We start from the raw sequence: 27904 nt of genomic DNA on the forward strand, positions 1-27904 counted from the left end.
TCTAGCTGAAGCAATAGCCAGCAGAAACACCACCTTAAGGGAAAGCCACTTAAGATCAGCTGAACCGATAGGTTCAAACGGAGACTCTTGTAACGCCTCCAAAACCACCGACAAGTCACAAGGAGCCACAGGCGGGACATAAGGAGGTTGGATACGCAACACACCCTGAGTAAAGGTATGCACATCAGGTTAGGTCGCAATCTTTCTCTGAAACCATACTGACAAGGCAGATATTTGAACCTTGAGGGAGGCCAGACGCAGGCCTAAGTCCAGGCCCTGCTAAAGAAAGGCCAACAACTTGGCTGTACTAAACTTGGAAGCGACATAATCATTAGATGTGCACCAAACAAAGTAAGAATGCCAGACCCTATAGTAAATCCGAGCAGAAGCCGGTTTCCGGGCCCACAACATAGTTTGAATGACCGCCTCAGAAAACCCTTTAGCCCTAAAGACGGAAGCTTCAAGAGCCACGCCGTCAAAGACAGCCGGGCTAGGTCCTGGTAGACACAGGGGCTCTGAACGAGGAGATCTGGGCATTGTGGAAGTAGAAGTGGACGCTCTGACTTTAGGCCCTGCAGGTCTGAGAACCAGTGCCGTCTGGGCCATGCTGGAGCTATGAGAAGCAGAATTCCTCTTTCTTGCTTGAACTTCCGAATTACCCTGGGCAGGAGTGACACCGGAGGGAACACGTACGGCAGTCGAAACCTCCACGGCACCGCCAGCGCATCCACGAATGCTGCTCGAGGATCCCTCGTCCTTGCTCCGAAGACCGGAACCTTGTGATTGTGTCGAGACGCCATCAGATCTACGTCTGGAAGGCCCCACTTTTCCACTAGGAGTTGAAACACTTCTGGATGGAGGCCCCTCTCTCCGGCATGTACGTCCTGACGACTGAGAAAGTCCGCTTCCCAATTCAGGACTCCCAGAATGAATATTGCCGATATGGCCGGTAGATGGCGTTCCGCCCAATGTAGAATCCGTAAGACTTCCTTCATTGCCAAACGGCTTCGAGTGCCGCCTTGATGATTTATGTAAGCCACTGTGGTGGCGTTGTCCAACTGTACTTGAACAGGATGGTTCTGAATTAAATGCTGGGCCAGGTTCAACGCATTGAAGACGGCCCGCAATTCCAGAATGTTGATCGAGAGGAAAGATTCCTCCTTGGTCCGACCCTGAAGGTAGTGTTGCTCCATCACCACTCCCCAACCTCTGAAACTGGCATTTGTCGTCAACAGGACCCAGTCGGATATCCAGAAGAGACGGCCCCTGCACAATTGTTGGTCCTGGAGCCACCAGTGTAGCGACAGACGGACCTCCGGAGTCAATGAGATCATGTGAGACCTGATCCGGTGAGGCAGGCAGTCCCACTTGGCTAGAATCAGCCTCTGGAGGGGGCGAGAATGAAATTGAGCATACTCCACCATGTCGAATGCTGATACCATGAGGCCCAGCACCTGCATCGCCGAATGTATCGACACTTGCGGACGAGAAAGGAAGCAACGAATCCTGTCCTGAAGCTTCAGGACTTTCTAATGAGACAAGAACAACCGCTGGTTGTGAGTGTCCAAAAGCGCTCCCAGGTGCACCATGCTCTGAGCAGGGACCAGGGAGGATTTCTTCCAGTTGATGAGCCGCCCGTGGGCTTTTAGAAACCGGACAGTCATATCCAGATGACGTAGGAGAATTTCTGGGGAATAAGCCAGGATTAACAAGTCGTCCAGATACGGCAGTATCCTGACCCCTTGACGGAGGAGTACCACCGTCATCACCGCCATAACTTTGGTGTAGAGTCGCGGAGCCGTAGTTAAACCAAAAGGTAATGCCCGAAACTGGTAATGGAGGTTGCCAATCGCAAACCTCAGGTATTGCTGATGTGACACCGCTATAGGAATATACAGGTAAGCATCCCGTATGTCCAGGGAGACCATGTAGTCCCCAGGTTCCAAGGCCAGAACTATAGAGCGAAGGGTTTCCATACGGAACTTGGAAACTTTCACAAACCTGTTCAATGCCTTGAGGTTGAGAATGAGCCGGGAGGACCCATTCGGTTTCGGGACTAGAAACAGCGGAGAATAGTACCCCCGGCCCCTCTGAGCAAGAGGAACCTGTACTACGACTCCAGTATAAAGGAGGGTCTGTACCACCGAATGTAGAGTGTTTGCCTTAGTCTGGTCCAACGGGACGTCTGTCCGGCAAAATCGATGAGGGGGTCGGTTTTTGAAGGCTATGGCGTAACCTCGAGTGACGACTTCCCGTACCCAGGCATCTGAAGTGGTCTTCAACCGTTCCTGGGTATACCCTAAAAGCCGACCCCCCACCCTGGGATCCCCCAGGGGGAGGACCTCCATCATGCGGCAGGCTTATCCATCTTTGAAGCTGGCTGACGGGCAGCCCAGGCTCTTTTGGGCTTCGGCTTACCAGGTTTGGAAGTGCGGGCCTGCTTGTTGAACGCCTGACCTTTTGCTTTACCTGAAGGACGAAAGGGGCGAAAGGAAGTACCTTTAGCCTTCGACACAGAAGGAGCGGAACTTGGCAGACAGGCAGTTTTGGCAGTAGCCAAGTCAGCCACTATCTTATTTAAGTCCTCCCCAAACAGAATATATCCCTTGAAAGGGAGTGCCTCCAGGGTTTTTCTAGAGTCCAGATCCACAGATCAGGATCTCAGCCACAATATCCGGTGAGCCAGGACTGATGTAGTAGAGGCCTTGGCTTCTAGGATACCGGCATCAGAAGCCGCCTATTTAATATAGTGAGAAGCTGTGACAATATATGACAAGCATTGTCTAGCATGGTCAGAAGAGATTTCAGCTGCTAACTCCAAGGCCCATGCTGCAATAGCCTCTGCAGCCCATGTTGCTGCAATAGTGGGCCTTTGTGCAGCACCCATGAGGGTGTAAATCACTTTCAGACAACCCTCCACACGTTTATCCGTAGGCTCTTTTAGAGACGTGACGGTAGTGACAGGTAGAGCTGAGGAAACCACCATCCTAGTCACATGTGAGTCTAATGGAGGAGGCGCTTCCCAATTTTTAGACAGCTCTGGCGCGAGGGGATAGCGAGCCAGCATCTTCTTTTGAGGAACAAACTTCTTTCCCGGGTTTTCCCAGGGTTCCTGACGTATATCCACTAGGTGGTCAGAGTGAGGTAAAACTTGTTTAACCACCTTCTGACGCTTGAACCTATCTGGTTTCTTAGGAGGGGCGGATGGCTCGGGATCATCCGTAATCTGTAAAATTAACTTAATAGCCTCCAAAAGATCAGGAACATCCACATGTGAACTACCCTCCCCATCAGCAATATCTGTGTCAGAATATGTGGGGTCAGTGTAAGCGCCATCTTCATCAGACGAGGTGTCAGTGACAGCAGTGGATTGTGAGGAGATAAGAGTTCGCTTAGAGGACCCCTTGGTCTTAGGCGAGCGAGGGTCAGACTTTTTAGTAGTCAGGGACTGGTTCAACTTCTTCAATTGAGCAGATAATTTGTCCGCCCAAGGCGGTTTAGCTGCAGGGGCCACATACGGTTGCACCGGCATAGGAGATCCCATAGGGGTTGTTAGTTTAGTAACTAGCGTATGTAGAAGCGTGGAAAAAGTAGCCTACGGTGGGTCATTATGTACCCCCGTTGCCACAGTCCCACTGGGGGGCAAGGAGCTCCCAGAACCAGAGCCCACAGCTGCTATAGTCTCCTCATAGTGGTCTGTGGCTTCAGCCCCAGAACAGTTACCTTCAGAAGCAGACATGATATAACTTGCAGTATCAGGTAACACAGTACAATTGGCAGCAGCACAATACCTCTTACCCAAACCCCTGCACAGTGTAGTCAGCTCAAGCAGAGATACAGGAGAGATATGGTAAAATCACAGAGAAAAATACGTAATAGAGTATATCTTGTGAAAATCCTATATAATTATAAAACCTGACGCACCAAGCCCCCTCAAGTTATAGAATATAGGGATAGCAAGTTGAGTGAGAGACACGGAATGGAAACCACTCAGTAAGCTAATGCACACACATATTGGGGGTAATTCCAAGTTGATCGCAGCAGAAATTTTGTTAGCAGTTGGGCAAAACCATGTGCACTGCAGGGGAGGCAGATTTAACATGTGCAGAGAGAGTTAGATTTGGGTGTGGTGTGTTCAATCTGCAACCTAATTTGAGGTGTAAAAATAAAGCTGCCAGTATTTACCCTGCACAGAAACAAAATAACCCACCCAAATCTAACTCTATCTGCACAGTTATATCTGCCTCCCCTGCAGTGCACATGGTTTTGCCCAACTGCTAACAAAATTTCTGCTGCGATCAACTTGGAATTACCCCCATGGTCACATGTAAACAATGCAGAGGTTATTACTAACAATAATACTGCACTGGACCAGCTTATATAGCTATGTAGTTAATAGATATAACACTGCACAGTAAGAACGGGATGTATATCACAGGGTACTTGTACCAGAGAACCTGACTAAATGCACTCTTTCTTAAGTAACACTGTCTAATTGACATGTAGAATACTTAAGTGTCATGTAAAGTCACAGCGCTGACAACCATGCGGCTTTACACAGAAGGATTTGCCCAAGCAGTCCCAGGAACAGTGTAGCTGAGAGAAATGGCGCCCAAACACTGACAGGGAGTGAGGGAGAGACAGATATGCAGCTCCAGGGTGGGAACATTTGCTGGAAATGATGCCCTGGGGCTGGGGGGGCTCCAGGTCTAAGCCTTATCCCCCTGCTGGCAAAACCACCGGGTACTGTGGGCTACTAGTAAAATGGTTTTAAGGGAAAACCTGACCTGCACCCATGCCCTGGTGATCTAGCGGGATCGCCTGTACTGCCACAGTGTCCACCGCCAGCGCGCGCGTCCCGTCTCCCACTGACCCCGCCGGATCGCGATAAATTACGGTCCCGCGAGCGGGACCCACTCACCACCTCCCGAAGCGCGGCCACCAAAATGCTGCACTGTAATATTATATATACTGCTCACAAAAATGCAGCACAGATATGGAATGGATACTTGCAGTGACACAGAGCCCCCATCGTGTGTGCCTGACTTTAGAAGAAAACCGGAGCCTCCTGCTGTAGTTACCTGGCAACCAGGGCTCGGGAGTGTACAGCGCCGCTGGGGAGAGATGGAGCTGCAGCAGTGAATGTCACTAGACATGTACACACTGCTGCAGCCTTTAAAGTCTTCACTTTTCTTCTCAAAAAGCTCTTCTTAGGGCTGCCCAGAGCAGCCCCTCTGTTATGTGCCTGCTATCTGCGGCACCAACTACAAAACTGAGCTCCTGTGCAGGGAGGCGGGGTTATAGAGGAGGCGGCGCTATGCATTCTGGGAACAGTCAAAGCTTTTGAGCCTGTTGGTGCCTCGGATCAAGATCCTACTCTACACCCCTATGTCTTTCCTTGTGGAGCCCAGTGTACCCCGCAGCAGAAAACAAAAACAAAATATTATTCACAAATAAGGGGGCAGATGTATTAAGCCTGGAGAAGTGATACAGCAGTGATAAGTGCAAGGTGATAATGCACCATCCAATCAGCTCTTAACTGTCATTTTTCAAATCGGTAATGATTGGCTAGAAACTAATAACATTTCTCTATTGTCATTTGGACTATATATTATTTTTGACTTTTACATGTGTCTGTTTTTCTCAAATTCATTGCCAATGGCAGAATTAACCCATAATGCACTTGTCATTATTTCTCTAGCCAGAATGAAAAGTTGTGTTCAAGAGTACAGCATCTGTGGCTACGCAGAAGGGAGAATAATTAGCCTGCTTGTGCAAAAGTCCCTGTTTGGTATAGTGTTCAACCATGCTTCATGATAACAGTACATTTCCACTGATGTCTATGTCTACATTTCATGTCACACAGAATATAGGCATGCTGTGTATCATTATAATCAGCAGAAGCTGCTTGTGTATCCTATTTTATTACTTTGCATCTAAGACGCATTTTCACAGAAAAAAACTCAAAAAACGAGACAACACTCCTGCGTTATGTGTAACCCAACTTGTAGTGCACAGAGCAAAGATGTAAGAAGACACATCTGTACCATAATTTCCCTATCACCAACAAATAAATAAGCAATACATAAATCTATGCAGAACATTTACAAAAGTATGGATAATGGGGTTTATTCAGAGACAAACGCAGATGGCTGCACATGCAGCAAGATCTGTGTTCATCTCCGTACATGCTTGGGGCCGCCCAGCACAGGGCAAGGCTGCCCAGCATGTGTGAGCACGCCCTACGATACGTCCGCAATCTTTTTGGGAGCGGCGACTGCAGCTGCCCCAAAAATGTCCCTGACACCCCCCCGTTCGGTACATCCTGCCCCCCCAATGGCGCAACGATGCCCCTCCGATGGCCAATCACACTGCAGGCGCATCCTTCTTGGATGCGGGCGCATCCTTCTTGGATGTAGCCGCAATGTGCAGGGTCATGCACTCGCACTGTGGTCAGTGCGCGTGCGCAGACCAGATGGACGTTGCCACTGCGAGCGACCGCGTAGCTTGTTCCATCTCTGAATTAGGCCTTATATGCAATGGTCCAACATGCAGATGACAATTCTTCCAAAACAATGGGTTTAGTCAAAAGAGAAATCAAGATAGCTGTGCAGGGCTCTAAGAAACAAATACCACATGTGTGTTGCAATGTGCCAGAGTCTTAAGGCCAGTACTCACGGGCAGATGTGGGAGAGATGTGTGCTGAGCGAACCGCTCAGCACACATCTCTCCCACCGCTCAGCACAGCACGATGTGTGCTGAGTGTGCGGGGGGAGACGGGGGGGGGGGGGGGCACTCATTTCATAAACGACCTGCTAGATTGGCCTGCAGGCCAATCTAGCACCAGCAATAGCGATGCGCAGCTATCGTTGTGGGGGGTACACATGGAGCGATAATGCTTAAAATCTAAGCAATATAGTCAGATTGCTTAGATTTTAAGCAGCGATTGCTCCGTGAGTACCCCCCTTTATGATGTCCTGCTTATACTGCCAATTGAAGTTCCAAACCAAGATTGATCCTGTGTACAACTGGTATTGCCATTCTATGGTGTTTGAAAATTTTATATCTACATAACAAATTTCACTCTGGTAGGGGAACCCGACTTTACACCAGTTGGGGGTTGTATTTACATGTTAAATATGTTTTGTACATTAATAAAATCACTGCTGAAAATGATGCACAAGCATGCTGCTTTTTTCAAATGTATCATCCCATGCAAGAGGAAGTGGTGATATTTGGAGAGTGGGGTTAGACAACATCATCTGATTCAGATGTATCTATTTGTGATCCCTGAAAGTAAAGCTGGGCATGCACTATACAATTATCTGGCAAATTATCTGCCAGACCTGGCTCGTTAAGATGTATACACACGGTGTGATGTTTGCTGTCAATTTTTACTATATAGTCAAAATCGTAAGAAAAGTTAACCCATATCGCACCGTGTGTACACAGCTTGCGATACCAATGCATGCTCCCGTGGGGTCAGTATCGCAAGAAAAAATAGACTGTGCAGGCAAGGCAATTTTGACTATATTGTGTACAATCTAGTTTGTAGTATAGTCAAAATTGTATGTAGTCAAAATCGCACATAGTGGAAATCGCAACAGTGTCAAAATCAGTGGTTCTGGGCTCCGGGAGTTCAAGGGAAAGCGCAAAGCCAAAATTGGCACTTAGGGGCTAATTCAGTAAGGACAGCAAAATTTGCTATCCATTGGATCGCATGCTGGGGGCCGCCCATCGCTGGCCATGGCCGCCCAGCATGCTGACCGTCGCCTCCCCACCTTGATGAAGCAGAAATTGCGATCGCCTCACAATTTCTGCTTCATTATGAAAATTCAAGCTGCAGCCGCAGGAGAGAAAAAGTGCTAAATGTGGAAAAGAGGGTTGGTGCTGAGGGTAAATGGGGATTTGATACTTATCTAAACCACGTAGATTCTCATGAGTTTTCTTTCTTCCCCTTTAATTTTCTTGTTTGCGTTCTTCCAGTATATTTATCCGTACATGAAACAAGAGTTAAATACCTGAGGTTATGCACTGGTTTCGTGCTGTGTATAAACTGCTCTAGTGACACGCATCTGAATTTCTTTACAGGATAACCAACTTCTCATAATAACATGGCTTTCCTTAAAACAGGTGCATACTTTTGCTTACACAGAAAAAGGTGAAGATAAACTTACCAAGGTATCTTTAGCATAAAGGTAATGCTGTCCTTATTCTAACCACAGGATTATAATATAGACGATGTAAGACAGATGTTCCTCAAAGTGCGTACCTAACTTACGCTAGGTTAGTGCTGTTTCCGCACATAAAGGTATCTTTTTTCTCTCTAAATGTGGTGGTTCGTACCGATACTCACAGACATATATGTTGCAATCGCATAAAGGTATCTTTATCTTCTCCCAATTATGCAAATCATGTGTGAAGGTAATAAAAAAATGTTATAAAAAAATTACAAAAAAAAATATATATATATTGGCTGCGGGAGGCAACCGCCAGTGGAGGGGACCGGTAGGGTCACTATCCAGCGCAATAAGACCGGTAACTGATTCCGCTAAATAATAAAAGGAATGGCCGTACCTTTCCCCCAAACGTGCGGTGCGAAGTCCAACAGGCAATAGTCCTCTAGCCAACGCGTTTCGAGTGGGTCACTCTTTATCAAGGCTGATGGAGGACTGAGGCATTAATGAATTTATAGCACTGATCAGGAAATTAAAGTTCTATGACGTCACTTCCGGTTCCGGTGATTACCAGGAAGTGCGCCCACTAATAAAAGTGCTTTTTAGCACATTCTAAAAGAGTCATTGGTGACATGGTGATATTTAGAACGGCCGCCGTGAACAGGATCTCCAATGAAGTTCCTCCAAAATAGTTCTTTATCGGAGCCGCCGCGGCCAGAAGTGATGGTCCGAGGTTTCTGGGTAGTGTAGTTTCCGCCGACCGGAAGTGCCGTTTGTTTACATCGCGGCCGAAGGTCCCAGAATGGGGAGGTTTCTGGGAGTTGTAGTAGAGTTATGGCAATGGTCTCTTGATGGTCACAGTGAAAGGAGGGACTTTAATCCTTCAGATTTACGATATCTTAGTTTTATCTCATCCATAACTAGAATAGGAATAAAAAATTAATAGAGGTAGGATCTGATTGGCTTTCTTTATTACTAGCAGGAGATGAGCAGAAAAAAGGAAGAGGTCTAAACCTGTTATTGGATTTATCAAGGAATAGAGAGAATCCCCAGGTGTGCATTTTCTATTATTCTATAGACAGTTTAAGAAAGGAAGATAGAATAACATAATATCGCCAGAGTGGATTTTATTTAGAGCATACTTTCACCAGGATAGATTTTAGTTAAAAAAAGAGACAACCTTTTATAGGAACCACTTAAGCTCAAAATCATGGTTAAGTCCTCTTGAACTTAAGGTTTTTAATTCAAATATGGTCCGCATCTCTATTTTCGCCAGTTTGCTTTCCACATTTTTATCCATCCATGTAGCTTTCACAAGTTTCAGACCTTAATTTTTTTTTATATGATTGGTTGAACAGTTATGGTCTGTTTTGAAGTGATTAAATAAATGGTGAGTTTTTAGTCCTTTCTTGATATTCCTGAGATGTTCGGAGATTCTTATTTTCAACGGTCTCGTGGTTCTTCCTATGTAGGATAAACCGCATGAGCATTCCACTAAGTAAACAACGTTAGGGGTGGTGCAAGTGATGAAGTCCATAATTCTCATGGATTTATTGTTAATCTTAATTTCTGTATATTTGGAATTGGAATCTTTTATATTTCGACAGGCTATACAGGTCCCGCACCTGTGGAAACCTTTTGTTCTAATCAGGTTTTTGGAAGGCAAAGGAAGAGCACTCTTTACTAAGGTGTCCTTTAGATTTTTAGCTTTCCGATATATAAATGATGGTCTGTTAGGAATTATCTTCTTTAAAACCGGATCGCGTTGAATTAGATGCCAGTTTTTATGGAATATTCTTTCTAGTTGTTTGTATTGGGCATCATATTTTGTAATAAATGCCCATTTGGAATGGTCCATGTTCTTTTCCTCTTTTTCTTTAGGTCGTAATATGATGTCTCTTTCTTTCTTCTCGATTTCTTTAATTACTTGATCTAAGGATTCTTCTTTGTATCCTTTCTCCATAAAGTCTTGCTTCATCTGTTGCATTTGAACCTCACATATCTCTTTCTTACTGCAATTGCGTTTTAAACGAAGAAATTGGCTTTTCGGTACCCCTTTTAGCCAGGTGTTGTGATGTTGGCTGTCGGTCGGTATATAGGTGTTTATGTCTGTGGGTTTGTGAAAAGTCTTCGTTTGTACATTACCATCCTCTATGTAAATGGTTAAATCTAGGAAGTTTATTTGGACTTTGCTATGTGATAAGGTGAAGTTGATGTTGAATTCATTGTTATTAATTAATTTGAAAAAATCTAGTAGGGAATCTTCACTCCCTTCCCACAATAGCAGAGCGTCATTTATATACCTCTGCCATTTCATCAATTGGGAGCCCCAAGCTACGCCACTAAAGATGTTTGTCTCCTCCCAATAGGTCATAAATAGGTTAGCGTAGCTGGGGGCAAATTTTGTTCCCATTGCGGTCCCTGTATGTTGTATGTAGAAGTCGCCATTGGAAAAGAAAAAATTGTTCTCCAAAATAAATTTTATTGCATCAATGATAAAGTTCTTTTTCTCTATGGAATAATCCGATTTTTCCAAGGACCATGTGATGGCTTCTAATCCTTTGGTATGTCTGATGCTTGTATATAGAGATGTAACATCTGCCGAAGCGAGGATACTGTTCTGAGTCCATTCGAATGCTTTTAGTTTAATGAGAGTGTCGCCTGTGTCTTTCAAATATGATTTACCCTCTATAACTACTGGTTGTAGAAAAGAGTCTATGAGTGATGATAAGTTAGATGTTATACTGTTGGTTCCGGCGATGATAGGTCTTCCAGGCAGATCGGTAAGACTTTTGTGAATTTTAGGAAGTATATATATACTCGGAGTATTTGGATCTAATATATCGACAAAGTCGAACTCGCTCTTGGTGATTCCTCCTTTCTCTAGATGTTCCTGTATTAATTTGTCAAATTTTTCTTTGATTTTGTTACTGGGATCCCCTTTCAGTTTACTGTAGGTCGTTGTGTCTGCCAGTTGTCTATAGACTTCCTTGGTATAGTCCCCTTTATTGAGAATGGCTATATATCGGAAAGCTAAAAATCTAAAGGACACCTTAGTAAAGAGTGCTCTTCCTTTGCCTTCCAAAAACCTGATTAGAACAAAAGGTTTCCACAGGTGCGGGACCTGTATAGCCTGTCGAAATATAAAAGATTCCAATTCCAAATATACAGAAATTAAGATTAACAATAAATCCATGAGAATTACGGATCTCATCACTTGCACCACCCCTAACGTTGTTTACTTAGTGGAATGCTCATGTGGTTTATACTACATAGGAAGAACCACGAGACCGTTGAAAATAAGAATCTCCGAACATCTCAAGAATATCAAGAAAGGACTACAAACTCACCATTTATCCAATCACTTCAAAACAGACCATAACTGTTCAACCAATCATATAAAAAAAAATTTAGGTCTGAAACTTGTGAAAGCTACATGGATGGATAAAAATGTGGAAAGCAAACTGGCGAAAATAGAGTTGCGGACCATATTTGAATTAAAAACCTTAAGTTCAAGAGGACTTAACCATGATTTTGAGCTTAAGTGGTTCATATAAAAGGTCGTCTCTTTTTTTAACTAAAATCTATCCTGGTGAAAGTATGCTCTCTAAATAAATTCCACTCTGGCGATATCATGTTATTCTATCTTCCTTTCTTAAACTGTCTATAGAATAATAGAAAATGCACACCTGGGGATTCTCTCTATTCCTTGATAAATCCAATAACAGGTTTAGACCTCTTCCTTCTTTCTGCTCATCTCCTGCTAGTAATAAAGAAAGCCAATCAGATCCTACCTCTATTAATTTTTTATTCCTATTCTAGTTATGGATGAGATAAAACTAAGATATCGTGAATCTGAAGGATTAAAGTCCCTCCTTTCACTGTGACCGTCAAGAGACCATTGCCATAACTCTACTACAACTCCCAGAAACCTCCCCATTCTGGGACCTTCGGCCGCGATGTAAACAAACGGCACTTCCGGTCGGCGGAAACTACACTACCCAGAAACCTCGGACCATCACTTCTGGCCGCGGCGGCTCCGATAAAGAACTATTTTGGAGGAACTTCATTGGAGATCCTGTTCACGGCGGCCGTTCTAAATATCACCATGTCACCAATGACTCTTTTAGAATGTGCTAAAAAGCACTTTTATTAGTGGGCGCACTTCCTGGTAATCACCGGAACCGGAAGTGACGTCATAGAACTTTAATTTCCGGATTAGTGTTATAAATTCATTAATGCCTCAGTCCTCCATCAGCCTTGATAAAGAGTGACCCACTCGAAACGCGTTGGTTAGAGGACTATTGCCTGTTGGACTTCGCACCGCACGTTTGGGGGAAAGGGACGGCCATTCCTTTTATTATTTAGCGGAATCAGTTACCGGTCTTATTGCGCTGGATAGTGACCCTACCGGTCCCCTCCACTGGCGGTTGCCTCCCGCAGCCAATAATAAGAATTTACTTACCGATAATTCTATTTCTCATAGTCCGTAGTGGATGCTGGGGACTCCGAAAGGACCATGGGGAATAGCGGCTCCGCAGGAGACTGGGCACAAAAGTAAAAGCTTTAGGACTACCTGGTGTGCACTGGCTCCTCCCCCTATGACCCTCCTCCAAGCCTCAGTTAGGATACTGTGCCCGGACGAGCGTACACAATAAGGAAGGATTTTGAATCCCGGGTAAGACTCATACCAGCCACACCAATCACACCGTACAACTTGTGATCTGAACCCAGTTAACAGCATGATAACAGAGGAGCCTCTGAAAAGATGGCTCACAACAAATAATAACCCGATTTTTGTAACAATAACTATGTACAAGTATTGCAGACAATCCGCACTTGGGATGGGCGCCCAGCATCCACTACGGACTATGAGAAATAGAATTATCGGTAAGTAAATTCTTATTTTCTCTGACGTCCTAGTGGATGCTGGGGACTCCGAAAGGACCATGGGGATTATACCAAAGCTCCCAAACGGGCGGGAGAGTGCGGATGACTCTGCAGCACCGAATGAGAGAACTCCAGGTCCTCCTCAGCCAGGGTATCAAATTTGTAGAATTTAGCAAACGTGTTTGCCCCTGACCAAGTAGCTGCTCGGCAAAGTTGTAAAGCCGAGACCCCTCGGGCAGCCGCCCAAGATGAGCCCACTTTCCGTGTGGAATGGGCTTTTACAGATTTTGGCTGTGGCAGGCCTGCCACAGAATGTGCAAGCTGAATTGTACTACAAATCCAACGAGCAATAGTCTGCTTAGAAGCAGGAGCACCCAGCTTGTTGGGTGCATACAGGATAAACAGCGAGTCAGATTTTCTGACTCCAGCCGTCCTGGAAACATATATTTTCAGGGCCCTGACTACGTCCAGCAACTTGGAATCCTCCAAGTCCCTAGTAGCCGCAGGTACCACAATAGGCTGGTTTAAGTGAAACGCTGAAACCACCTTAGGGAGAAATTGAGGACGAGTCCTCAATTCTGCCCTGTCCGTATGAAAAATTAGATAAGGGCTTTTATAGGATAAAGCCGCCAATTCTGAGACACGCCTGGCTGAAGCCAGGGCTAACAGCATTACCACTTTCCATGTGAGATATTTTAATTCCACAGTGGTGAGTGGTTCAAACCAATGTGATTTTAGGAACCCCAAAACTACATTGAGATCCCAAGGTGCCACTGGAGGCACAAAAGGAGGCTGTATATGCAGTACCCCATTGACAAACGTCTGAACTTCAGGAACTGAAGCTAGTTCTTTCTGGAAGAATATCGACAGGGCCGAAATTTGAACCTTAATGGAGCCTAATTTTAGGCCCATAGACAGTCCTGTTTGCAGGAAATGCAGGAAACGACCCAGTTGAAATTCCTCTGTAGGGGCCTTCCTGGCCTCACACCACGCAACATATTTACGCCAAATACGGTGATGTTGCACAGTTACATCCTTCCTGGCTTTGATCAGGGTAGGGATGACTTCATCCGGAATGCCTTTTTCCTTCAGGATCCGGCGTTCAACCGCCATGCCGTCAAACGCAGCCGCGGTAAGTCTTGGAACAGACAGGGTCCCTGCTGGAGCAGGTCCTTTCTTAGAGGTAGAGGCCACGGGTCCTCCGTGAGCATCTCTTGAAGTTCCGGGTACCAAGTCCTTCTTGGCCAATCCGGAGCTACGAGTATAGTCCTTACTCCTCTCCTTCTTATGATTCTCAGTACCTTGGGTATGAGAGGCAGAGGAGGGAACACATACACTGACTGGTACACCCACGGTGTTACCAGAGCGTCCACAGCTATTGCCTGAGGGTCCCTTGACCTGGCGCAATATCTGTCCAGTTTTTTGTTGAGGCGGGACGCCATCATGTCCACCTTTGGTTTTTCCCAACGGTTCACAATCATGTGGAAGACTTCTGGGTGAAGTCCCCACTCCCCCGGGTGGAGGTCGTGTCTGCTGAGGAAGTCTGCTTCCCAGTTGTCCACTCCCGGAATGAACACTGCTGACAGTGCTATCACATGATTTTCCGCCCAGCGAAGAATCCTTGCAACTTCCGTCATTGCCCTCCTGCTTCTTGTGCCGCCCTGTCTGTTTACGTGGGCGACTGCCGTGATGTTGTCCGACTGGATCAACACCGGCTGACCCTGAAGCAGAGGCCTTGCCTGACTTAGGGCATTGTAAATGGCCCTTAGTTCCAGGATATTTATGTGAAGTGACGTTTCCATGCTTGACCACAAGCCCTGGAAATTTCTTCCCTGTGTGACTGCTCCCCAGCCTCTCAGGCTGGCATCCGTGGTCACCAGGACCCAGTCCTGAATGCCGAATCTGCGGCCCTCTAGAAGATGAGCACTCTGTAACCACCACAGGAGAGACACCCTTGTCCTTGGAGACAGGGTTATCCGCTGATGCATTTGAAGATGCGATCCGGACCATTTGTCCAGCAGATCCCACTGAAAAGTTCTTGCGTGGAATCTGCCGAATGGAATCGCTTCGTAAGAAGCCACCATTTTTCCCAGGACCCTTGTGCATTGATGCACTGACACTTGGCCTGGTTTTAGGAGGTTCCTGACTAGGTCGGATAACTCCCTGGCTTTCTCCTCCGGGAGAAACACCTTTTTCTGGACTGTGTCCAGAATCATCCCTAGGAACAGCAGACGTGTCGTCGGAATCAGCTGCGATTTTGGAATATTTAGAATCCACCCGTGCTGTCGTAGTACTACTTGAGATAGTGCTACTCCGACCTCTAACTGTTCTCTGGACCTTGCCCTTATCAGGAGATCGTCCAAGTAAGGGATAATTAAGACGCCTTTTCTTCGAAGAAGAATCATCATTTCGGCCATTACCTTGGTAAAGACCCGGGGTGCCGTGGACAATCCAAACAGCAGCGTCTGAAACTGATAGTGACAGTTCTGTACCACAAACCTGAGGTACCCTTGGTGAGAAGGGCAAATTGGGACATGGAGGTAAGCATCCTTGATGTCCAGAGACACCATATAGTCCCCTTCTTCCAGGTTCGCTATCACTGCTCTGAGTGACTCCATCTTGAATTTGAACCTTTGTATGTAAGTGTTCAAGGATTTCAGATTTAAAATAGGTCTCACCGAGCCGTCCGGCTTCGGTACCACAAACAGCGTGGAATAATACCCCTTTCCCTGTTGTAGGAGGGGTACCTTGATTATCACCTGCTGGGAATACAGCTTGTGAATGGCTTCCAATACCGCCTCCCTGTCGGAGGGAGACGTTGGTAAAGCAGACTTCAGGAACCGGCGAGGGGGAGACGTCTCGAATTCCAATTTGTACCCCTGAGATACTACCTGCAGGATCCAGGGGTCCACTTGCGAGTGAGCCCACTGCGCGCTGAAAATCTTGAGACGGGCCCCCACCGTGCCTGAGTCCGCTTGTAAGGCCCCAGCGTCATGCTGAGGACTTGGCAGAAGCGGGGGAGGGCTTCTGTTCCTGGGAAGAGGCTGCCTGCTGCAGTCTTTTTCCCCTTCCTCTGCCCCGGGGCAGATATGAGTGGCCTTTTGCCCGCTTGCCCTTATGGGGACGAAAGGACTGAGCCTGAAAAGACGGTGTCTTTTTCTGCTGAGAGGTGACCTGGGGTAAAAAGGTGGATTTCCCAGCCGTTGCCGTGGCCACCAGGTCCGATAGACCGACCCCAAATAACTCCTCCCCTTTATACGGCAATACTTCCATATGCCGTTTGGAATCCGCATCACCTGACCACTGTCGCGTCCATAACCCTCTTCTGGCAGAAATGGACAGCGCACTTACTCTTGATGCCAGAGTGCAAATATCCCTCTGTGCATCTCGCATATATAGAAATGCATCCTTTAAATGCTCTATAGTCAATAATATACTGTCCCTGTCCAGGGTATCAATATTTTCAGTCAGGGAATCCGACCAAGCCACCCCAGCACTGCACATCCAGGCTGAGGCGATTGCTGGTCTCAGTATAATACCAGTATGTGTGTATATACTTTTTAGGATATTTTCCAGCTTCCTATCAGCTGGTTCCTTGAGGGCAACCGTATCAGGAGACGGTAACGCCACTTGTTTTGATAAGCGTGTGAGCGCCTTATCTACCCTAGGGGGTGTTTCCCAACGCGCCCTAACCTCTGCCAATAATTTTTTAGAAATTAGCAGTTTTTTATCGGGGGAAACCCACGCTTCATCACACACCTCATTTAATTCATCTGATTCAGGAAAAACTACGGGTAGTTTTTTCACACCCCACATAATACCCTTTTTTGTGGTACTTGTAGTATCAGAAATGTTCAAAACCTCCTTCATTGCCGTGATCATGTAACGTGTGGCCCTACTGGAAAATACGTTTGTTTCCTCGCCGTCGACACTGGAGTCAGTGTCCGTGTCTGGGTCTGTGTCGACCATCTGAGGTAACGGGCGCTTTAGAGCCCCTGACGGTGTTTGAGACGCCTGTACAGGTAATAACTGATTTGCCGGCTGTCTCATGTCATCAACAGTCTTTTGTAAAGTGCTGACACTATCACGTAATTCCTTCCATAAGACCATCCAGTCAGGTGTCGACTCCCTAGGGGGTGACATCACTATTACAGGCAATTGCTCCGCCTCCATACCATTTTCCTCCTCATACATGTCGACACAACGTACCGACACACAGCACACACACAGGGAATGCTCTGATAGAGGACAGGACCCCACTAGCCCTTTGGGGAGACAGAGGGAGAGTTTGCCAGCACACACCAGAGCGCTATATATATACAGGGATAACCTTATATAAGTGTTTTTCCCTTATATAGCTGCTGTATAGATTTATCTGCCAAATTAGTGCCCCCCCTCTCTTGTTTTACCCTGTTTCTGTAGTGCAGGACTGCAGGGGAGAGTCAGGGAGCTTCCCTCCAACGGAGCTGTGAGGAAAAATGGCGCCAGTGTGCTGAGGAGATAGGCTCCGCCCCCTTCTCGGCGGCCTTTCTCCCGCTTTTTTAAGGAAAAATAGGCAGGGGTTAAATGCATCCATATAGCCCAGGAGCTATATGTGATGTATTTTTTGCCATATAAGGTGTTTTTATTGCGTCTCAGGGCGCCCCCCCCCCAGCGCCCTGCACCCTCAGTGACCGGAGTGTGAAGTGTGCTGAGAGCAATGGCGCACAGCTGCGGTGCTGTGCGCTACCTTATTGAAGACAGGACGTCTTCTGCCGCCGATTTTCCGGACCTCTTCAGTCTTCTGGCTCTGTAAGGGGGCCGGCGGCGCGGCTCTGGGACCCATCCATGGCTGGGCCTGTGATCGTCCCTCTGGAGCTAATGTCCAGTAGCCTAAGAAGCCCAATCCACTCTGCACGCAGGTGAGTTCGCTTCTTCTCCCCTTAGTCCCTCGGTGCAGTGAACCTGTTGCCAGCAGGATTCACTGAAAATAAAAAACCTATACTTAAACTTTTTACTAAGCAGCTCAGGAGAGCCACCTAGTGAGCACCCTTCTCGTTCGGGCACAAAAATCTAACTGAGGCTTGGAGGAGGGTCATAGGGGGAGGAGCCAGTGCACACCAGGTAGTCCTAAAGCTTTTACTTTTGTGCCCAGTCTCCTGCGGAGCCGCTTTTCCCCATGGTCCTTTCGGAGTCCCCAGCATCCACTAGGACGTCAGAGAAATTTTTATTTTTTTTTGTAATTTTTTAATAAAAAATTGTTATTACCTTCACACATGATTTGCATAATTGGGAGAAGATAAAGATACCTTTATGCGATTGCAACATATGAGAACGTCTGTGAGTATCGGTACGAACCACCACATTTAGAGAGAAAAAAGATACCTTTATGTGAGGAAACAGCACTAACCTAGCGTAAGTTAGGTATGCACTTTGAGGAACATCTGTCTTACATCGTCTATATTATAATCCTGTGGTTAGAATAAGGACAGCTTTACCTTTATGCTAAAGATACCTTGATAAGTTTATCTTTACCTTTTTCTGTGTAAGTAAAGGTATGCACCTGTTTTAAGGAAAGCCATGTTATTATGAGAAGTTGGTTATCCTGTAAAGAAATTCAGATGCGTGTCACTAGAGCAGTTTATACACAGCACGAACCAGTGCATAACCTCAGGTATTTAACTCTTGTTTCATGTACGGATAAATATACTGGAAGAACGCAAACAAGAAAATTAAAGGGGAAGAAAGAAAACTCATGAGAATCTACGTGGTTTAGATAAGTATCAAATCCCCATTTACCCTCAGCGCCAACCCTCTTTTCCACATTTAGCACTTTTTTTCTATTTTGTATTGGATCTTTTTGGGATAGATCCGGGTTAAAAGTAGAGATGAGCGGGTTCGGTTCCTCGGAATCCGAACCCGCCCGAACTTCAGTTTTTTTTACACGGGGCCGAGCGACTCGGATCTTCCCGCCTTGCTCGGTTAACCCGAGCGCGCCCGAACGTCATCATCCCCCTGTCGGATTCTCGCGAGGCTCGGATTCTATCGCGAGACTCGGATTCTATATAAGGAGCCGCGCGTCGCCGCCATTTTCACACGTGCATTGAGATTCATAGGGAGAGGACGTGGCTGGCGTCCTCTCCGTTTATAGAGAAGAGAGTGAGACTAGAGTAGAGAGAGACACAGTAGTAATTTTGGGGAGCATTAGGAGGAGTACTTTAGGAGGAGTACTACTACTTGCTGAAGTGATAGATAGATAGATAGTGTGACTGTATAATGTATATCTGACTTGTGGGGGAGACACTGACAGTGGGGAGCAGTTAGAGTCTGAGAGCAGGACTTGCTGCCAGAGTGCCACACTGCCATTGTGACCACACTGACCACCAGTATAATATATATTGTGATTGTCTGCTTAGGAGTACTACTTGCAAGTTGCTGATAGTGTGACCAGTGACCTGACCACCAGTTTAATAATCACCACCAGTTTAATATATATAATATATATATATAATTGTATATAATATATATATAATATTGTATACCACCTACCCGGTTTTTTTTTTTTCTTTCTTCTTCTTTATACATACTACTATAGTAGCTTACTGTAGCAGTCTGCGGTGCTGCTGAGCTGACAGTGTCCAGCAGGTCCGTCATCAGTCATTACATAATAAATATATATTATATACCTGTCCGGCTGCAGTACTAGTGATATTATATATATATATATATATATATATATATATATATATATATTGATTTCATCTCATTATCATCCAGTCTATATTAGCAGCAGACACAGTACGGTAGTCCACGGCTGTAGCTACCTCTGTGTCGGCAGTCGCTGGTCCATCCATAATTGTATACCACCTACCCGTGGTTTTTTTTTTTCTTTCTTCTTTATACATACTACTATAGTAGCTTACTGTAGCAGTCTGTGGTGCTGCTGAGCTGACAGTGTCCAGCAGGTCCGTCATCAGTCATTACATAATAAATATATATTATATACCTGTCCGGCTGCAGTACTAGTGATATTATATATATATATATATATATTGATTTCATCTCCTTATCATCCAGTCTATATTAGCAGCAGACACAGTACGGTAGTCCACGGCTGTAGCTACCTCTGTGTCGGCAGTCGCTGGTCCATCCATAATTGTATACCACCTACCCGTGTTTTTTTTTTTTCTTTCTTCTTTATACATACTACTATAGTAGCTTACTGTAGCAGTCTGCGGTGCTGCTGAGCTGACAGTGTCCAGCAGGTCCGTCATCAGTCATTACATAATAAATATATATTATATACCTGTCCGGCTGCAGTACTAGTGATATTATATATATATTGATTTCATCTCATTATCATCCAGTCTATATTAGCAGCAGACACAGTACGGTAGTCCACGGCTGTAGCTACCTCTGTGTCGGCAGTCGCTCGTCCATCCATAAGTATACTAGTATCCATCCATCTCCATTGTTTACCTGAGGTGCCTTTTAGTTGTGCCTATTAAAATATGGAGAACAAAAATTTTGAGGTTCCAAAATTAGGGAAAGATCAAGATCCACTTCCACCTCGTGCTGAAGCTGCTGCCACTAGTCATGGCCGAGACGATGAAATGCCAGCAACGTCGTCTGCCAAGGCCGATGCCCAATGTCATAGTACAGAGCATGTAAAATCCAAAACACCAAATATCAGTAAAAAAAGGACTCCAAAATCTAAAATAAAATTGTCGTCGGAGAAGCGTAAACTTGCCAATATGCCATTTACCACACGGAGTGGCAAGGAACGGCTGAGGCCCTGGCCTATGTTCATGGCTAGTGGTTCAGCTTCACATGAGGATGGAAGCACTCAGCCTCTTGCTAGAAAAATGAAAAGACTCAAGCTGGCAAAAGCACCGCAAAGAACTGTGCGTTCTTCGAAATCCCAAATCCACAAGGAGAGTCCAATTGTGTCGGTTGCGATGCCTGACCTTCCCAACACTGGACGTGAAGAGCATGCGCCTTCCACCATTTGCACGCCCCCTGCAAGTGCTGGAAGGAGCACCCGCAGTCCAGTTCCTGATAGTCAGATTGAAGATGTCAGTGTTGAAGTACACCAGGATGAGGAGGATATGGGTGTTGCTGGCGCTGGGAAGGAAATTGACAAGGAGGATTCTGATGGTGAGGTGGTTTGTTTAAGTCAGGCACCCGGGGAGACACCTGTTGTCCGTGGGAGGAATATGGCCGTTGACATGCCTGGTGAAAATACCAAAAAAATCAGCTCTTCGGTGTGGAAGTATTTCAACAGAAATGCGGACATTTGTCAAGCCGTGTGTTGCCTTTGTCAAGCTGTAATAAGTAGGGGTAAGGACGTTAACCACCTCGGAACATCCTCCCTTATACGTCACCTGCAGCGCATTCATAATAAGTCAGTGACAAGTTCAAAAACTTTGGGCGACAGCGGAAGCAGTCCACTGACCAGTAAATCCCTTCCTCTTGTAACCAAGCTCACGCAAACCACCCCACCAACTCCCTCAGTGTCAATTTCCTCCTTCCCCAGGAATGCCAATAGTCCTGCAGTCCATGTCACTGGCAATTCTGTCGAGTCCTCTCCTGCCTGGGATTCCTCCGATGCATCCTTGCGTGTAACGCCTACTGCTGCTGGCGCTGCTGTTGTTGCTGCTGGGAGTCGATGGTCATCCCAGAGGGGAAATCGTAAAACCACTTTTACTACTTCCACCAAGCAATTGACTGTCCAACAGTCCTTTGCGAGGAAGATGAAATATCACAGCAGTCATCCTGCTGCAAAGCGGATAACTGAGGCCTTGGCATCCTGGGTGGTGAGAAACGTGGTTCCGGTATCCATCATTACTGCAGAGCCAACTAGAGACTTGTTGGAGGTACTGTGTCCCCGGTACCAAATACCATCTAGGTTCCATTTCTCTAGGCAGGCGATACCGAAAATGTACACAGACCTCAGAAAAAGAGTCACCAGTGTCCTAAAAAATGCAGTTGTACCCAATGTCCACTTAACCACGGACATGTGGACAAGTGGAGCAGGGCAGGCTCAGGACTATATGACTGTGACAGCCCACTGGGTAGATGTATGGACTCCCGCCGCAAGAACAGCAGCGGCGGCACCAGTAGCAGCATCTCGCAAACGCCAACTCTTTCCTAGGCAGGCTACGCTTTGTATCACCGGTTTCCAGAATACGCACACAGCTGAAAACCTCTTACGGCAACTGAGGAAGATCATCGCGGAATGGCTTACCCCAATTGGACTCTCCTGTGGATTTGTGGCATCGGACAACGCCAGCAATATTGTGTGCGCATTAAATCTGGGCAAATTCCAGCACGTCCCATGTTTTGCACATACCTTGAATTTGGTGGTGCAGAATTTTTTTAAAAACGACAGGGGCGTGCAATAGATGCTGTCGGTGGCCAGAAGAATTGCGGGACACTTTCGGCGTACAGGCACCACGTACAGAAGACTGGAGCAACACCAAAAACGCCTGAACCTGCCCTGCCATCATCTGAAGCAAGAAGTGGTAACGAGGTGGAATTCAACCCTATATATGCTTCAGAGGTTGGAGGAGCAGCAAAAGGCCATTCAAGCCTATACAATTCAGCACGATATAGGAGGTGGAATGCACCTGTCTCAAGCGCAGTGGAGAATGATTTCAACGTTGTGCAAGGTTCTGCTGCCCTTTGAACTTGCCACACGTGAAGTCAGTTCAGACACTGCCAGCCTGAGTCAGGTCATTCCCCTCATCAGGCTTTTGCAGAAGAAGCTGGAGACATTGAAGGAGGAGCTAACACGGAGCGATTCCGCTAGGCATGTGGGACTTGTGGATGGAGCCCTTAATTCGCTTAACAAGGATTCACGGGTGGTCAATCTGTTGAAATCAGAGCACTACATTTTGGCCACCGTGCTCGATCCTAGATTTAAAACCTACCTTGGATCTCTCTTTCCGGCAGACACAAGTCTGCTGGGGTTCAAAGACCTGCTGGTGAGAAAATTGTCAAGTCAAGCGGAACGCGACCTGTCAACATCTCCTCCTTCACATTCTCCCGCAACTGGGGGTGCGAGGAAAAGGCTCAGAATTCCGAGCCCACCCGCTGGCGGTGATGCAGGGCAGTCTGGAGCGACTGCTGATGCTGACATCTGGTCCGGACTGAAGGACCTGTCAACGATTACGGACATGTCGTCTACTGTCACTGCATATGATTCTCTCCCCATTGAAAGAATGGTGGAGGATTATATGAGTGACCGCATCCAAGTAGGCACGTCACACAGTCCGTACTTATACTGGCAGGAAAAAGAGGCAATTTGGAGGCCCTTGCACAAACTGGCATTATTCTACCTAAGTTGCCCTCCCACAAGTGTGTACTCCGAAAGAGTGTTTAGTGCCGCCGCTCACCTTGTCAGCAATCGGCGTACGAGGTTACTTCCAGAAAATGTGGAGAAGATGATGTTCATTAAAATGAATTATAATCAATTCCTCCGTGGAGACATTGACCAGCAGCAATTGCCTCCACAAAGTACACAGGGAGCTGAGATGGTGGATTCCAGTGGGGACGAATTGATAATCTGTGAGGAGGGGGATGTACACGGTGATATATCGGAGGATGATGATGAGGTGGACATCTTGCCTCTGTAGAGCCAGTTTGTGCAAGGAGAGATTAATTGCTTCTTTTTTGGTGGGGGTCCAAACCAACCCGTCATTTCAGTCACAGTCGTGTGGCAGACCCTGTCACTGAAATGATGGGTTGGTTAAAGTGTGCATGTCCTGTTTATACAACATAAGGGTGGGTGGGAGGGCCCAAGGACAATTCCATCTTGCACCTCTTTTTTCTTTAATTTTTCTTTGCGTCATGTGCTGTTTGGGGAGTGTTTTTTGGAAGGGCCATCCTGCGTGACACTGCAGTGCCACTCCTAGATGGGCCAGGTGTTTGTGTCGGCCACTAGGGTCGCTTATCTTACTCACACAGCTACCTCATTGCGCCTCTTTTTTTCTTTGCGTCATGTGCTGTTTGGGGAGTGTTTTTTGGAAGGGCCATCCTGCGTGACACTGCAGTGCCACTCCTAGATGGGCCAGGTGTTTGTGTCGGCCACTAGGGTCGCTTATCTTACTCACACAGCTACCTCATTGCGCCTCTTTTTTTCTTTGCGTCATGTGCTGTTTGGGGAGTGTTTTTTGGAAGGGCCATCCTGCGTGACACTGCAGTGCCACTCCTAGATGGGCCAGGTGTTTGTGTCGGCCACTAGGGTCGCTTATCTTACTCACACAGCTACCTCATTGCGCCTCTTTTTTTCTTTGCGTCATGTGCTGTTTGGGGAGTGTTTTTTGGAAGGGCCATCCTGCGTGACACTGCAGTGCCACTCCTAGATGGGCCCGGTGTTTGTGTCGGCCACTAGGGTCGCTTATCTTACTCACACAGCTACCTCATTGCGCCTCTTTTTTTCTTTGCGTCATGTGCTGTTTGGGGAGTGTTTTTTGGAAGGGCCATCCTGCGTGACACTGCAGTGCCACTCCTAGATGGGCCCGGTGTTTGTGTCGGCCACTAGGGTCCGTTAGCTTAGTCATCCAGCGACCTCGGTGCAAATTTTAGGACTAAAAATAATATTGTGAGGTGTGAGGTATTCAGAATAGACTGAAAATGAGTGGAAATTATGGTTTTTGAGGTTAATAATACTTTGGGATCAAAATGACCCCCAAATTCTATGATTTAAGCTGTTTTTTAGTGTTTTTTGAAAAAAACACCCGAATCCAAAACACACCCGAATCCGACAAAAAAAATTCGGTGAGGTTTTGCCAAAACGCGGTCGAACCCAAAACACGGCCACGGAACCGAACCCAAAACCAAAACACAAAACCCGAAAAATTTCAAGTGCACATCTCTAGTTAAAAGTAGGAGGCGGCAGAGGTTCTGAAATAGGCGCACCATAGAATTTCTCAAAAAAAACCTTTTTACAGTCTTTTGCAGCCGCAGGAGACCCGGGACAATCTTACCCATCGTGGTGGCTGCGTATGACATCACGCAGCAGCCGCAATCACACCCCCGACATGCCCCTTTCGCACCGCACCACCCACCGTTTGCATCGCTCCGCCCCCGCAACGTTCCATTTCCTCCCTGGAAACGGAAAGTTGCCCGCCCCCCGCGACCGCCTCTGACTTTAAGAGGTTCTGTTCCCCACATATCGATTCACTGTCTTGAGCTATAATCATACCTCCCAACATTACCTCTCCGAGAGGGACAGAATGATCTGCTTCTGGACTTTTCTCTTCATTTATGATTGCCATCACCTGTTTTGAACAGGTTAATGAATAAGAAAGGTGTTTCATCACAGGTGATGCCAATCATACATTAAGAGGGAAGTCCAGGGGCAGAACATTCTGTCCCTCCTGGAGAGGGTCATGTTGGGAGGTATGCTATAATGTTTCGCCTGAAGGTAAAAATTTGGATTGTCCCTTCTCTGTGTGTCATCCACATAACATACAATTTGAGAGCTTAGAACTTGAAGCATTTAGAATGCCTGAGAAGGGATATGTCCTCCACCAGCATCTTTGCTGACACCTGGGGAGAAGATCATCAAAATAAGGAATTTATTTCCTAGATTATTTTCAAACTTGAGGTGTTTGCCAGGATAGAGACTGGAATGTTAGTGTGCATTCATTGAGTGTTTAATAAATAACATGCTTATTGAAATACATACTTTGTTTTATCTCCTGCTGGATTGGTATATATAGAGTAAACTTTTGCTACAACCCATGTTTTTTCCAAATCGCCACTAGTAAATATCCACTGTGGCTACTGTTTATATGATTTAGTAAAAATCACTGGTTGTAAGCTGTAAATGGAGGAAATATATTGTACCTCTGGTGCACAAGAGAGGAGCAGCTGAAATATACCAGATGCTATCAACTACCTGGAATATAAACGTATTTATGCACAAAAGAATATTCCAGCGCTCCACTGGTGGGTATATAGTATGGGGTTAGATATACGTTAATTACACAAAATACTTCCCTTGTCTGTTGAGAGGTTTACTTTCAACATCATGTAGTTATTGGTAGAAAAATCTTCTCACAATACATGACTTCAATCCACCAAAGTGAGGACTCTCAACGATGTACATAAGGAGAAAAAAGAGTTCCGCATAGTATAAAATCTTTTAGGTGATTCTACCAATTTGTATAGGTAATTGTTTTTTTAAGTATCCAAATTATCTATGGGATAGTGATTCCCATGTGTGTTATTTCCCCATTCTCATGTAAGAAAAAAGTGAGCACTCATTTGGGTTTTCACACAAGTGGTGAACCCTTAATATTGATAAGGAATCACTATTGCATAGATAATTTTGATTCTTCAAAAACCAATTACATATACATATTGGTAGAATCACCTTAAAGATTTTATACTATGCGGTACTCTGTTTTCTCCTTATGTACATCGTTGAGAGTCCTCTCCTTGGTGGACTGAAGTCGTGTATTGTGAGAAGATTTTTCCACCAATAACTACAAGAAGTTGAAAGTAAACCTCTCAACAGACTAGGGAAGTAGTTTGTGTAATTAACTTATATCTAACCCCATACTATATACCCACCAGTGGAGCGCTGGAATAGTCTTCTTGTGTAAGTTATAAATGCGCACAACAAAAACGAGCAAAGTAGAAACTGATTATATTATATATAAAAAAATATTTGTGAAAGCCTCAGAATGCAGCATGACAGATAAACTAACGTAATTAGTACAAGTTGCTTGAGGGCTACAAAGTAAGTGGCGGAACTCCCGTGGGCAATGAAAGCATTTGCCTCTGGGCGGCCAGAAATCAGGTAAATCTATAACCGCTGTCTGCTCCTTGCTGATCAATGCAGTGGAGCAGGAACTGGCAGCAGTTATATCGTGGACCAGGGTGCAAGGCCGGGCAGACACTGCTACAATAAAGTTTTTTTGTTTTTATGTTTACTGTGACACAACATGTGTGACGCCACGACGCCACACGTACTGCACTGCTAACAGAAGAGCCAGCCACACCGCTGACAGAGACGGAGGAGAGACAGAAGGGTGCTGGTTGGGGAGACAGAATGAGGGCTGGCTGAAGAGACAGAAGGTGCTGTCTAGGGAGATAGTAGGGTACTGTCTGGGGTGATAGAAGGGTGATGGCTCATTAGATAGAAAGGGTGCTGGTGGGGAAGAGAGAAAGGGTGCTGGCTGGAGAGACAGAAGGTTCTGTCTAGGGAGATAGCGTGCTGTTGGGGGTGACAGAAGGGTGCTGGCTGGGGAGACAGAAAGGGTGCTGGCTGGGGAGACAGAAAGGGTGCTGGCGGGGGAGAGAGAAAGGGGTCTGGCTGGGGAGAGAGAAAGAGGGCTGGTTCGGGAGAGAGAAAGGAGGCTGACTGGGTTAACAAAAACAGGACCTGCTGGGGAGACAGAAACAGGACTCTCTGGGTAGACAGAAAGGGGGCTGGCTGGGGAGAGAGAAAGAGGGCTGGCTGTGGAGACAGAAAGGGGGATGGCTGGGGAGACAAAAAGGGGCTGGCTGGGGAGACAGAAAGGGGGCTGGCTGGGGAGACAGGAAAGGGGCTGGCTGTGGAGACAGAAAGGGGGATGGCTGGAGAGACAGAAAAAGGGCTGGCTGGGGAGACAGAAAGGGGGCTGGCTGTGGAGACAGAAAGGGGACTGGCTGGGGAGACAGAAAGGGGGCTGGTTGGGGAAAGAGGAAGAGGGCTGGCTGGGGATACAGAAAGGGGTTTGGATGGGGAGAGAGAAAGGGGGCTGGCTGGGGAGACAGAAAGGGGGCTGGCTGGGGAGACAGAAACAGGACTCACTGGGGAGACAGAAAGGGGGCTGGCTGGAGAGACAGAAAGGGGTCTGGCT

General features: G+C 46.4%; 1 protein-coding gene across 2 annotated transcripts in view; it reads right to left on the minus strand.

Moving 5' to 3' along the window:
• The window catches only part of ADGB (androglobin), a 943967-nt gene that overhangs the window by 605799 nt on the left and 310264 nt on the right, over positions 1–27904 (minus strand). The gene's annotated exons all lie outside the window — the stretch shown is intronic.

The sequence above is a fragment of the Pseudophryne corroboree genome, chromosome 4 (genome assembly GCF_028390025.1).
Source record: "Pseudophryne corroboree isolate aPseCor3 chromosome 4, aPseCor3.hap2, whole genome shotgun sequence".
NCBI lineage: Eukaryota > Metazoa > Chordata > Amphibia > Anura > Myobatrachidae > Pseudophryne > Pseudophryne corroboree.